The sequence below is a fragment of the Pinus tabuliformis genome, chromosome Q (genome assembly GCF_031772625.1).
Source record: "Pinus tabuliformis cultivar Carrire ecotype Pingquan chromosome Q, CPIR1, whole genome shotgun sequence".
NCBI classification, from domain to species: Eukaryota; Viridiplantae; Streptophyta; class Pinopsida; order Pinales; family Pinaceae; genus Pinus; species Pinus tabuliformis.
The window spans coordinates 1,198,506,881-1,198,520,738 of NC_142296.1; the positions used below are offsets into that span (position 1 = coordinate 1,198,506,881).

Below are 13,858 nucleotides of genomic sequence, written 5' to 3' on the forward strand. Positions count from 1 at the left end.
ATCTCAATCCATGATCATCGATCACCCTGTCACAATCTCCACATGCTACTCCCCATCGTGGAAGGCTGGCCCCTCCATCCAAACTACATGCCTACTGCAACATCTCGTGTCGACCTCCTCATGTGTCATCATGTGAACTGCTACCATGATACTCCAACACAATGCTAACACATCTTTGTACATGCTATAGCCCCCATGTCTGAACTAGTTGGGTAGCTAATCCAACTGTCACGCTCAAACCATGAGAATGCACATCCTCATGCCACCATCAATTGTTTCTCAAAACATCCTGCCACATCCTCAACTTGATCAAGAATCCATCTCCATATAAGTGTAAGCCATGCTCAGGTCCATGACGTAGTCCTCATCTCATCTGCAACATGCTATCCATGATGTTTGGTGTTAATGTGCTACATGAAATCAGCCACATATATCCCAACATCATCATCCATATATGTATCTCCTCCATATGAAGAGATCATCTCATCAATCTCCAGCTCTCGGTATGCCACATCCAAGTCCATGAAGATACCTCCATCACATCCGCAATGTGTCAACCCTCAAGTCTCCATAGAAACAAGTATACACCTACCTCATCTATCCATGTGCTGCCCATGATCATAGATCAATCAGCTCTCATGTGAAAAGGTAGTTGAGTCTCGGCTCAACCCATGCCCCAAGTGTTGCCACCAAGGCATTATCATCATCGTAACTCCATCACTCCAAAGTGTCTCATATCGATCTTCCACATCAAGTCACTCTTTCAAGCCATTCCCATACATGTACTTGAAAGTATGCACCCCATCCTGCATCAAAGTCTCTGACCTTAGCTCCTCAATGCATCAGATCCTCTAATTCCACCATATATGAAGTCCCTAAAAGTCACAACCTCATGTCATCATGAGCTCCATAAGTCATCCCTGACCAACACCTCAACAAGCATACAAGTCTCGGCCCAAAGGTCTCTGCAAGATGCCTCAGCTCTCCATGTAGTAGGAATTCTCCATAATCTGCTCACGATCCCAACCAAGTCCATGGCCTTGTTGTACAAGAGTGCACAACCTCTCCATCAGTTCATATGTAATAATTCTCCATGTCACATTAGCAAATCCATCTGCACAACATCCCTGCCTTGGCACTCCTCATCGGATGCCCATAAGTGACACCTCTACAAGTGCTCCCACATAATGTCCTTGTATAAGACTGCCATGCTCCATGTCTCCAACCTGATGTCCATGACTAAGTTGTCCATGAAGTCCACCCAAGTAAACCCATCACAACAATCGGTCATCCTCATCCAAGTTGCAATCTTTGGTCTAGTGAACTCGGTCACCCAACCATATCATCATGTCATGAGTCCCTCCATCATAGCTCCTCCACCAAAGTGTCCACCAAGACTATCTCTTGGTCTCGTCCATGAGAAGTCCACCCAAGAGTGTGCCCTCCAATCTGTCCATGAGTCATGTCAGGCACTTAGCCATGTGGCTAAAGCATGACCCATTCATCCACAACGATCATCAAGTTCCACCCTTGTCACGGGTATTTGTACCTCCTACCATAAGGTCACAAACAACCCCAACAAGTCTTGCAACAATCAACAATCCTTGCTTCTCCATACAAGGTCTCATCATAAACATCCATGGTAAGATGCTCCCTAGCATTGGCAAACTGGCTTTGCCCTTCCCTGCATGCGGTCCATCTACCAAATGCTCAAATGAAACACAAGTATCAATACTTACTTCATCATCATGAGGTTCCTCCATGATAGTACCCTCATCCATACATGTCTGCAAACTGAACGATCCTGGTCCAACTTGATCAATCTCAAGCTCGTCCTCCATCATGATCATGTCTGCAACATCTTCAACTATCATCACTTCCTCTTCCTTGATAGCACAATCTGCAACTTCATCTTGCCCCATTGTCCAACCAAGTTGAAGAAGTTCGTCTTCAACATTCTTTTCCAAGACTTCAAGCTTCTCTCGAATCCGGGGATTCTCTTCTTTCAACCTCTTCAACCTGTATAAGGCAAGTAAGAGCTTCCCTTCACATTCTTCCAAACTTGCCATGCCTTGTCATTCAGCTTGGCCCAAGCACTAAGCTTCACCCTTGCTAAACATGTTTCACCAGCTTCACCAAGTTCCCTGCAACCATGAACCGGCCCTTGTTCCACTTGTATGTGGAACCAGCTTCCTTCACCTGCATGTACCTGCTTCCACTGTCACGAGCAACCTTGCTCAAATGTCAACTGTCATGTGTATGTACACCTGCTTCACCCAGCTTCCTGCAAGACTCCTCCAAGTCTTCAGACTAGCTCTGATACCACCTGTCACGCCCCTACACCTGCGATAGTCTTTCAACCGCTTATAGCGAGGTGCAGCACCACCGAACACTTTCTTTTCACCAATACTTATGTTCGTGGACTACGCTTAATTCACTTTCTCCTACTTAGTTTGTGTTTCGCAACCAAGTATTATTACATTTATCCTTTATACCAATGAACACCCATACTCATTCATTATCAACAGCAATTATAAATGAAGAAGACAATTGCACAGTATAAAGGGAGGGGCAACTCCCTGCAATATGAGTCTGCCCAAATCAATATATTATATAAACTTCACTTTTACAATGTACAAGCTAACTCTTGGGAAACCCCAAATTTTCACAACTTCGGCAAACTCGGTTGCCCAGCTTGTCGGCACCTCCGCACGGTTACCGCACGACTCTCCAACCCATCGTTGACCTCATCGCACATCTTCGATGGTTCACTCTTCGTTTGGTCGCAAACGCCCAAACCGTGTATCCCCACCCACACGCAGTCCCGCTTGCCAACTCTTGACAAACACCCAAATCGTGTGAACAGCACGTAGTACCGCCTGCCCAACTCTACGACCTCTGGTTCCAACCTCTGTCTCACCTTCATGCACACTTGCACGGTGGGCGGGCGCTCACCTGAGTCGCCAAGACACCCACGCCAAGTCGTCGCACAAACACCTCCGCACAATACACCTGGGCACGTCTTGCCCAACATATCCACCTCTCAGCAAGAGCGCTCTCACCAAGTTGCGAACTACCAAAGGGAAGCGCATGAGCTATGCACTCATCTCCCCTTAAAACTACGCACAAGAGACTCTCTTCAAGAACGAAGAAGAAGTGCGAAGCTTGTTGGATCAAATGAGCTCCAACGTACGCACATATATACACATTGCAAGGTGGTGGTGGCTCGCCCAGCCGACCACAAAATCATCATTTACACACCCTTCGAGCGCCCATACTATGAGTCGGCTCGCCCTCCATGTGAGTCGGCCAACCCCCATCGCAAGTGCCTCAACCGCGGGTATAAGTTCACCGTTCATCCATCGCATTTCTCCAAGTGTCACAGGTTTCGTCGCAAGCAGCTCGTAGAAACGTCGCACAGTCGTGTAGAGCGCGCCCGCCTGTGCGCCTGCACACCCGCCCATGCGCCCGCGCCTGAGGACCTTACAGTTGGTGTGTCAATGGGAACTCCTGTTACTTCCAGTGGAGTCGCCGACGACCCCCAAGGTAGGAAAGTATTGTCTAATTTAGTAAAGTCGGTCTGTAGCCAGACAAGATTTCCCCACCGATGTGTGTCATCTTTGGCATCATATCGTGGCTTCGAGACAGCATCACCCGATATTTTGATAAGTTTAGCCTTGACGGAGAGCATGGAACATGCACAACATGCTTACGAATTGTCCATGAGTCTAGACAGTGATATGATGATGTGAGATAAAGAAGGATTCTTTATATGCGCAATTAAATACTTTAAAGAATCTAAAAACTGGATGCCCAAATGTAAAAACTTACCTCCAGCCATTGATGTCACTTTTTTTTTATTAATTGTTGTAGAAGTTTTCTCAGTTCAACAATGGTTTTGCTTTGGGCTCTTTTTCCGAGCTGTCTTGAACTTTATGATATCAGCTTGCACACGCTGCTCAAACAAGAAACGAGTAGTCTAGAGTAACCAACAAAGGGCATTAACTGGATGCCTAAGCTGTAAAATTTTATAGACTCCAAATAAAACAGTTCAAAACTCAGAAACCATAATTCTGCAGCTCAGATTCCCTGAACGGGACAAACGATTACCGCTTTGATAATCAAAACCCACGACAGAAATCCAGAGATGGGCCCTAACATATAAAATCCATCAATATTATTCTATGCATAGCAGTGCTTGGATTACGCTATAAGGACATAGGTTCATCAATATGATAACAGCATCACGATATGAATGGCAACACTGTAGCACACCATAAAGTAAATTGAAAGAAATATCAGAGAGGCAACATAACTTTGAGACTAAGATTGTGCTAGCATATGCGGCTAATTCGATGAACTCTGTAATTAGAAATGCCTTGTGGAGATCAATATTGTAACACAACTTTCATGCCAGTAGAAAAGAAAAAGGATACAGAAAATATGAGGGAACTTCCAAGCTCTGCTCTCTCAACTTGATGGTGTAAAACTGAAGGGGATTGAGATGCAAGCTTGGGGACCAAACAGAAACATATATAGCCAAGCTTCCATTAAGATTCTATTGGCTATGTGTCAGGTGTTCCACAGATCATGGTAGACAACTCCAGATGGAGTAATGGACCACTTCAGAAGCTCCAACAAGAAATTAATTAACTGCAGTTGATTTCCATAATTTAAGGAAATTACTGCAGTTGATTTCCAGAAATTAAGGAAATAATTGCAGTTCACTTTCGTAATTGTAGGTAGCAGTTGGGAAAACTTAATGGAGCTTAACATTCTCCCACTTGGTCCATACTTCCAAACTTAATGTCTCATCTTAAAACCCATTGATAATCTGTATTAAGTAATAGATAAATGAATCATGGCGATAAGTCCTCTAATGACAAGTATTATCTTCTATGTATTACTATGTATTTATTCTTATTATAATTTATGTGGCAACAATTTCTAATGAATAAACCTTATGTTTATTCCTGGTCCTACACAAATGAGTTTTCTCAAATCAAATTAAGGTGCACATAAATGTGAGAAAAACATCACAATAATTAAGAATTTCATTAAAATAACATTGTCCATACAATGAGAAACTACATAATGGAACCAAGTCCTATATTCATTACATGATCCTTGAATTTAAATGGTGGCATGCCCTTAGTCAAAGGACCAGCGATCATCAACTCAGTGTTTACGTGCTCAATGACCACTTTCTTTTCTTTAACACATTTCCTTATAGCTAAATAATTAATGTCGATGTGTTTATTTCGACTTCCACTTTTGTTGTTTTTAGCCCTAAAAACAACAGCTGAATTGTCGCAATATATTCTCAATGGCTTAGAGATAGAATCCATAATTCTAAGCCCAGAAATGAAACTCTTAAGCCATACACCATGTAAATTAGCCTCAAAATAGGAGACGAACTCGGCTTCCATAGTGGAAGTGGCAATCAAGGTCTTCTTGGCACTCCTCCATGATACAGCTCCACTGGCCATCATAAAAATGTATCCTGATGTTGATTTGCGTGAATCAACACATCTAGAAAAGTCAAAATCTGAGTAGCCAATGAATTCCAAAGTGTCCGTCCGTCTATTCATAAGCATGTAGTCTTTGGTTCCTTGAAGGTACCTCATTACTTTCTTTGCATCTCTCTAGTGGTCTAAACCTGGATCACTCTAATATCGTCCCAACATTCCCACAACAAATGCAATGTTAGGTCTCATGCAGACTTGAGATACATTAGACTTCCGACAGCAGAAGCATATGGAATGTTCTGCATTTGTTCCCTTTCAAAGTCATTCTTCGGGCATTAGTTCAAATTGAACCTATCACCCTTCACAATGGGAGCTACACTTGGTGAACAATCCTTCATCTGAAATCTCTCCAAAATTTTATTAATATAGGTTTCCTGTGACGGACCCAAGATGCCTTGAAATCTGTCTCTGTGGATCTTAATGCCAATGACATAAGATGCCTCACCCATATCCTTCATATCAAAATTTTTAGAGAGGAATTGTTTCACCTCAAGTAGCAAACCCTTATCATTGGTTGCTAGCAAAATGTCATCCACATATAAAACAAGAAAACAAATTTTACTCCCACTAACTTTCAGATATATACATTGATCCATAATGTTTTCTACAAAACCGAAAGAAGAAATTACATTATGGAATTTCAAATACCATTGGCGGGATGCTTGTTTTAAACCGTATAATGACTTCTTGAGCTTGCAAACCAATTGCTCACCATCACTAGAGGGGAATCCTTCAGGTTGTTTCATGTAAACCTCCTCCTCTAGATCTCCATTAATAAAAGCCATTTTCACATCCATTTGTTGCAACTCCAAGTCAAAATGGGCTACTAATGCCATAATAACGCGCAAGGAATATTTCTTATATACAGGAGAAAAAGTCTCTGTGTAGTCGATTCCTTCTTTCTGAGTGAATCCCTTAGCAACAAGTCTTGCCTTGTATCTCTCAATGTTGCCCAATGAGTCTTTCTTTGTCTTAAAGACCCGTTTACATCCAATGGCTTTTGCACCATTAGGAAACTCAACAAGATACCAAACTTCATTACTCTTTATGGATTTTATCTCTTCCTTCACGGATTCGTACCATAATTCTGATTCTTTGCAACTCATGGCTTGTGAAAAGCACTCGGGATCATTTTCGGCTCCAATGTTGTAGTCAGATTTTTGCAGATACACAACATAATCATCAGGAATTGCTGATCTCTTTGGTTTAGTATATCTTCTTAATGTTGTACCATCATCTTCCTGAGAAGTATGTGGTTCAACTTGTTGTTCAAAAGTTCTTTGCAACTCTTGAACTACCTGATCTACTGGAATGTCGTCAGCAACTTGTGGAACTTCAACAATTGGTTGTTCAACACCAGTTTGTACTTGAGGGGTGATATGAACAATAACCAATCCATGACTTGAGGTGGAAGGTTGAGATTCTGAATGATCCTTCTCAGAAACTATGTTCCTGGTTTGATTGCTCCCACTGATCAAGTCATTTTCAAGAAACTTTGCATTTCTTGATTCCACAATCCTAGTGCTATGAGATGGAAAATAAAATATGTAACCTTTATACCTTTCAGCATATCTAATGAAATACCCACTAATGGTCCTTGGGTCCTGCTTCTTCTCTTGTGGATTATATATTCTCATCCCCAAACGCGCATATGTCGCAAACTCGGTTTCCAACCTTTCCATAATTCAAATGGCGTTTTAGGAACAACCTTGGTTGGAACTCGGTTTAATATATACACTGTCGTCTTAAGTGCTTCAGTCCACAATGATTTAGGAAGATTGGAGCTGCTAAGCATACTCCGCACCATGTCCAATAACGTTCGGTTTCTTCTTTCTGCTACACCATTCTGGTCAGGTGAACCAGGCATGGTGTATTGGGAAGCAATCCCATGCTCTTGAAGAAATTTTGCAAATGGCCCAGGTGCTTGTCCATCTTTTGTGTATCTACCATAATATTCTCCACCTCTATCAGATCTCATGATCTTAATTTGCTTGCCGCATTATTTCTCTACTTCAACCTTAAAGATCTTAAAGGCATCTAATGCTTTGCTCTTTTTATGAAGCATGTAGAGATACTTATATCGTGAGTAATCATCTATAATGGAGATGAAGTATCTCTGACCATGTGAGTCCATGTCTGGACTACATATATCAGTATGTATGTTCTCTAATATGTCCGGACTCCTATTGGCACCTTTCTTTGACTTGTTGGTATACTTTCCCTTTATGCAATCCACACAAGTTTCAAAATCAATAAAATCTAGAGTATTAAGTACCCAAGTTCATTTACCAATCTTTTAATTCTTTCTATGGAGATATGACTTAGTCTCTGGTGCCATAATTTAGAGGAATCTTCATTAATAACACATCTTTTAGTGCCAGTGTGAAAATGAATTGAATCATAAGTGACATTGTTTTGTAAATTAATGCAGTAAAAACCATTAGACAAAATATCATTCCCAACATAATCAGATTTATAAAATAGACTGAAAGATTTTTCTGAAAAGTTAATGGAATATCCAAAAGGTATAAGCCTTGAGACTGAAATCAAGTTTCTAGAAAAACTTGGAACATAAAAGGTCTTTTCTAATTCTAAAACAAAGCCACTACTTATAGTTAAATAACATGTTCCTATAGCTTCCACATGCGAGCCCATCTTGTTTCCTGATAAGATGCTTTGCTCACTTCCCACCGGCTTCCTTAGGTTTTGCAAACCCTACAAGGAATTCGAAATGTGAATTGTTGATCCAGAATCAATCCACCATGTGTTAATATTAGCATTAGCCATATTAGATTCATAACAAACAAACGAGATTAAATTACCTTTATCCGCAAGCCATTTCTGAAATTTGGCACATTCCTTCTTCATGTGTCCCTTCTTTTTACAGAAGAAAAACTTGGAATCATTCTTGATATTGGCTTGGGGAGGTACTTTACCTTTCCCTTTCCGATTGGCTTGAGATTTTCCCTTTCCACGTGTTACCAGCATTGCACTTTCTCCCAGTTCCATCACCAGTCTCTCTTCCTCTTGAACACACATGGTCATGAGTTCATTAATTGATCAATTATCCTTATGTGTGTTGTATGAGATTTTGAAAGGTCCGTATTGGTGTGGAAGAGTGTTCAGGATGTAGCGCACCAGGAAAGACTCTGATATTTCAACCTCGAGTTTCTTCAATTATGCCACAGTGTCCCTCATCTGCATGATGTGCTCACACACACCTTTCACACTGGTGAGCCTTAGGGATGAAAACTTCATGATTAGGGTGCTTTCTAGTGCCTTGTCTGAAGTGACAAATTCATCATCAATGGCCTTCAACAAGTCTCAGACCTTTTCATGTTGATCAATGGAACCACGAATACCAGTTGAAATTTTAGTCTTAATGAACATCATGCTTAGACGATTGGATCGCTCCCATCATTCATAAAGCGTAATGTCCGTTGCAGTGCTGGTATTAGTGAGTGTCGGTGGTTCATCTTTCCTAATAACATAGTCTATGTCCATCGACCCCAAATGAAGGCGAACCCTCTCCTTCCAAACCTTATAGTTATCTCCCTTAAGTTCAGGGATATCACAACGAATTTCAGAGAAATTTGCAGGTTGTACAACTGCATCAAAATTAAAAAGTCACATGCTTATGTTAAAATTGAGGCTTAAATAAAATTTCATGTTTTACCAATGTAAATCATGCTCAAAATTGAATCTAATGACATAAAAATTGCATGTGGGCTAAATTTTTAATTCAAGCAGATTCAATTATCCAATTATTCATAGTTTTGAACTTTATGATAAAACTATTAATTCATAATTCCGATGGGTAATTTATGAAATTTTATCTTAATTAATTACATAAATATATTAAAAATTCATGTGGGATAAAAATTATTATATTTAGTATAATTAATTAAAATTTAATGTCTAAATAATCTCTATGTGATCCTAACCAATCATAATATATCATTTTATTTAATTAGAGATGCTGCGGCTATTCTCTAATTAATTAAAATTATATGGATCACTAGTCATTATTTCTTACATAAATAGCATAAACAAAACTATACACAGTACTTTACATTTCCTGCTAAGTGAAATGGCATATACACAGTTTAATATGAAGCAATTTAAAAAAAATAAAAAAAAATACGAAAAGTGAAACAATTACCACACTGACGAAACACTTAAAAATTTACTTATAAAATTATAAACAAAGCTTAACCAGAGTAAAAAAAAAAGTTTCGTGAAAAGAATAAGTCAAAATGATATTTTAAATAAACTCCATATTACTCCATACTAATATAACAGAACTATAAGTGACATAGTATGAGTAAAAACTCCAATAAATATCAGTATTATTGTAAATTATGGCAATAATTCTTCACAAGATAAAATAAAATTAAAGCACTGTTATAAATTTGCACACATCAAGGCAGAGATAAATTAAGGCTCCGATACCAAATGTGAGATAAACAAGGATTCTTTATATGCGGAATTAAATACTTTAAAGAATCTAAAAACTGGATGCCTAAATGTAAAAACTTACCTCCACCCATTGATGTCACTTTTGTTTTATTAATTGTTGTAGAAGTTTTCTCAGTTCAACAATGGTTTTGCTTTGGGCTCTTTTTCCGAGCTATCTTGAACTTTATGATATTAGCTTGCACACGCTGCTCGAACAAGAAACGAGTAGTCCAGAGTAACCAACAAAGGGCATTAACCAGATGCCTAAGATGTAAAATTTTATAGACACCAAATAAAACAGTTCAAAACTCAGAAACCATAATTCTGCAGCCCAGATTCCCTGAACGGGACAAACGATTATTGCTTTGATAATCAAAACCCACGGCAGAAATCCAGAGATGGGCCTTAACATATAAAATCCATCAATATTATTCTGCGCATATCAGCATTTGGATTACACTATAAAGGACACAGGTTCATCAGTGTGATAACAGCATCACGATATGAATGGAAACACTTTAGCGCACCATAAAGTAAATTGAAAGAAATATGAGAGAGGCAACATAACTTTGAGACTAAGAATGTGCTAGCATATGCGGCTGATTCGATGAACTCTGTAATTAGAAATGCCTCGTGGAGATCAGTATTGTAACACAATTTTCATGCCAGCAGAAAAGAAAAAGGATATAGAAAATATGAGGGAACTTCCAAGCTCTGTTCTCTCAACTTGATGGTGTAAAACTGAAGGGGATTGAGATGCAAGCTTGGGGACCAAACAAAAACATATATAGCCAAGTTTCCATCAAGCTTCTGTTAGCTATGTGTCAGGTGTTCCACAGATCATGGTAGACAACTCCAGATGGAGTAATGGACCACTTCAGAAGCTCCAACAAGAAATTAATTCACTGCAGTTGATTTCTGTAATTTAAGGAAATTACTACAGTTGGTTTCTAGAAATTAAGGAAATAATTGCAGTTCACTTTCGTAATTGTAGTCAGCAGTTGGGAAAACTTAATGAAGCTTAACAGATGAATGAAAGAGAATTGGCGGCATGACAAGATTGTGTTGAGCTTTTCCAAGATACGTTGGACAGTCTCAATGTTTGTTTAAGCAACAATTCAGTCAAGAAAGATATCCCAAATTTGCTGAGCGCGGCTTTGACAAACCAGGAAACCTACTTGAATGGTTTTCGTGACTTCAATTTAATAGACAACAGTAATATAAAAGCTCTGATGTCGTCGAGAGCTGTTAATGTGTCAGAATTAACGAGCAATTTGCTTTGCATGTACAAGCTTTCCAGCTTCAAAAATCGCCATCTGTTGAGTTCAGAAAGAGAGTAGGAGTTGGACTCTCACTACAGTCTGATCGAGAGAGATGGTTTTCCAGGATGGTTATCAGCTGACGACCGAAGGCACTTACAAACCTCCAGACAAGCACATGTCGTTGTTGCCAAAGATGGTTCTGGTAATTACCTGACGATCACCGAAGCAATAAACGCGGCGCCTTCCAAGTCCAAGAGGAGACATATCATCTACGTCAAAGCCGGAGTTTACAAGGAGAACGTGGACATATTGAAGACCAAAACCAATTTGATGTTAACTGGCTATGGCAAGGACTGAACCATCCTCACGGGAAGCAAGAATGTTTTAGATGGTTCAACTACGTTCAAGTCTGCCACTTTGGGTAAGAATTTAAAATTGGTTTTTCGAATATACTTTCTTATATTTATATATTGCTCTAGATATTGTTCTATTGGATTAATATTAAAATGATTAATTTTTTTGTTTTTAAATATATCGTTACAAAATATTTTTAATTTATTGATAAATCATCATATTGGAATAAAACTTATTTACGAATTAAATGTTTTCGGCCTAAATTGAGAAAAATCATGATATAGAAATAAAATTTATTTACAAATTAAGCGAAAATATAACTCATTATATTGCAATAAAATTTATGTGCTGAGAATAAATATCTATAGTTGAATATTGTTATATATATATATATTAAAATTATATATATAAAATAGAGAAATTATATATATATATATGAATATGATAGAGATTATATATATATATATATATATATATATATATATATATATATATATATATAAATTATATATATATAATAGAGAAATTATAATTTAATATATATATATAATAAAATTATAATTTAATTAATATATATGATTTTTTTTAAATTAATTTATCTAATTGAACATGTATAGTGGTTAAAGTTTTTATAAATTAATGCTTGTAAATATTTATTTATCTTTTGCTTTTTGCTTTTTAATTTATATGCTTAAGCTAATCAAAATTTTTATTTTATACCCATAAATAAAAAAACATTAAATGACAAATGTATAACTTCTCAGATGTATTAAATGACAAATGGTCTTTAAACAATTTCTCTTTAATTTATATAATTGCATTTCAAAAGAGATTGGATGTCGTTAACTCTACTTAGACTCTAAACAATTAATATATTCATAAATTTAGGTAGTGTATAATTCCCAAATGTTTTTCCGGTTTGTTTTGTTTGTTCTGTGTGCAATGACAAACTGCGTGTGTGCATTAGTTGTTTCCGAATGAGGTTCTAATGTATAACTTATCAAATGTATTTAGCCTTTATGCAATAGTTGTTTCTGAATCAGGATCTAATGTATAACTTGTCAAATGTATTAACGGTTCTTGTTTTTCCCATATTAAATGACAAATTGTTTTTTGTGCGATAGTTGTTTCTGGAAGAGGGTCAATTGTGAGAGACATGACGTTCGAGAACACCGCTGGACCTCAAAAGCACCAGGTCGTAGCACTTCGAGTAGGTGCAGACTTCGGTGGTATATCGTTGCAGCATCAAAGGATACCATGACACTTTATATGTTTACTCCCTTCGCCAATTTTACAGAGAAGTAGATATCTATGGAACGGTTGATTTTACCTTGGGCAACGCAGCTGCGGTAATCCAAAATAGCAATATCTTGGTTAGAAGGCCTATGAGACAACAAAAGAACACAATTACAGCTCAAGGAAGAACTGATCCCAATCAAAACACCAGAATTTCCATTCATAATTGCAGGGTAAGCCCAGCTCCCGATCTGCAAGATGTTAAAAGGTCCATCCAAACGTACCTTGGAAGACCGTGGAAGCAATACTCTCGCACAGTGTTCATGCAATCCATTCTGGACGATTTGATTGATCCTGCCGGTTGGTTCGAATGGCAAGGAAGCTTTGCGCTTCAAACATTGTACTATGGCGAGTATATGAACAGAGGCGTCGGTGCAATAACATCAAGACGTGTCCGTTGGCATGGAATTCATGTTATCAAAAGCGCCACTGAAGCAGCTAGATTCACAGTTGGCCAATTCATTTTGGTAATTTGTGGATTCCTGCTGCAAGAATTCCCTTTACCCTTGGATTGATATGATGAATATCACAAAACCAGATGTCTGATATTCATTTAAATTCTATCATTAAGCAACCCTTCCTATGTCCAATATTCCAGTCTATATCCTATAGGACGTGCATAATAATTCTACCCGTGCAAAAGTAGTAAAGAAAATAATGTAGTACACTTAACTTTCTATGCCATTTTATGTGTTACTTTCTCCAGAATGATGCGAAGGATTCCATTATAACAATAATTAAATGTCAGTGACAATCTAGGGGAGAGATTCCTAATGTTGTGCAGGGACCAATAATTGATATAGTACTAGTCCCACTGAACTACCATAAATTGAGACTTTTGAAACCAATATTTAAACAAAAATAAATAACATTAAGTATAAATAGGTATTAATTTATATCCAAAATTTCCCCATACATTGACTGGGCCCACAACTGTCCATAAATAGTATTTTACTAGTT

The 13,858-nt window shown here is 38.2% G+C and overlaps 1 pseudogene; it reads left to right on the forward strand.

The window, feature by feature from the left end:
- Positions 1 to 3,500: 3,500 nt before the first annotated feature.
- LOC149224065 (pectinesterase-like) lies at positions 3,501 to 13,418 on the forward strand (annotated as a pseudogene).
- The last annotated feature ends 440 nt before the right edge of the window (positions 13,419 to 13,858 follow it).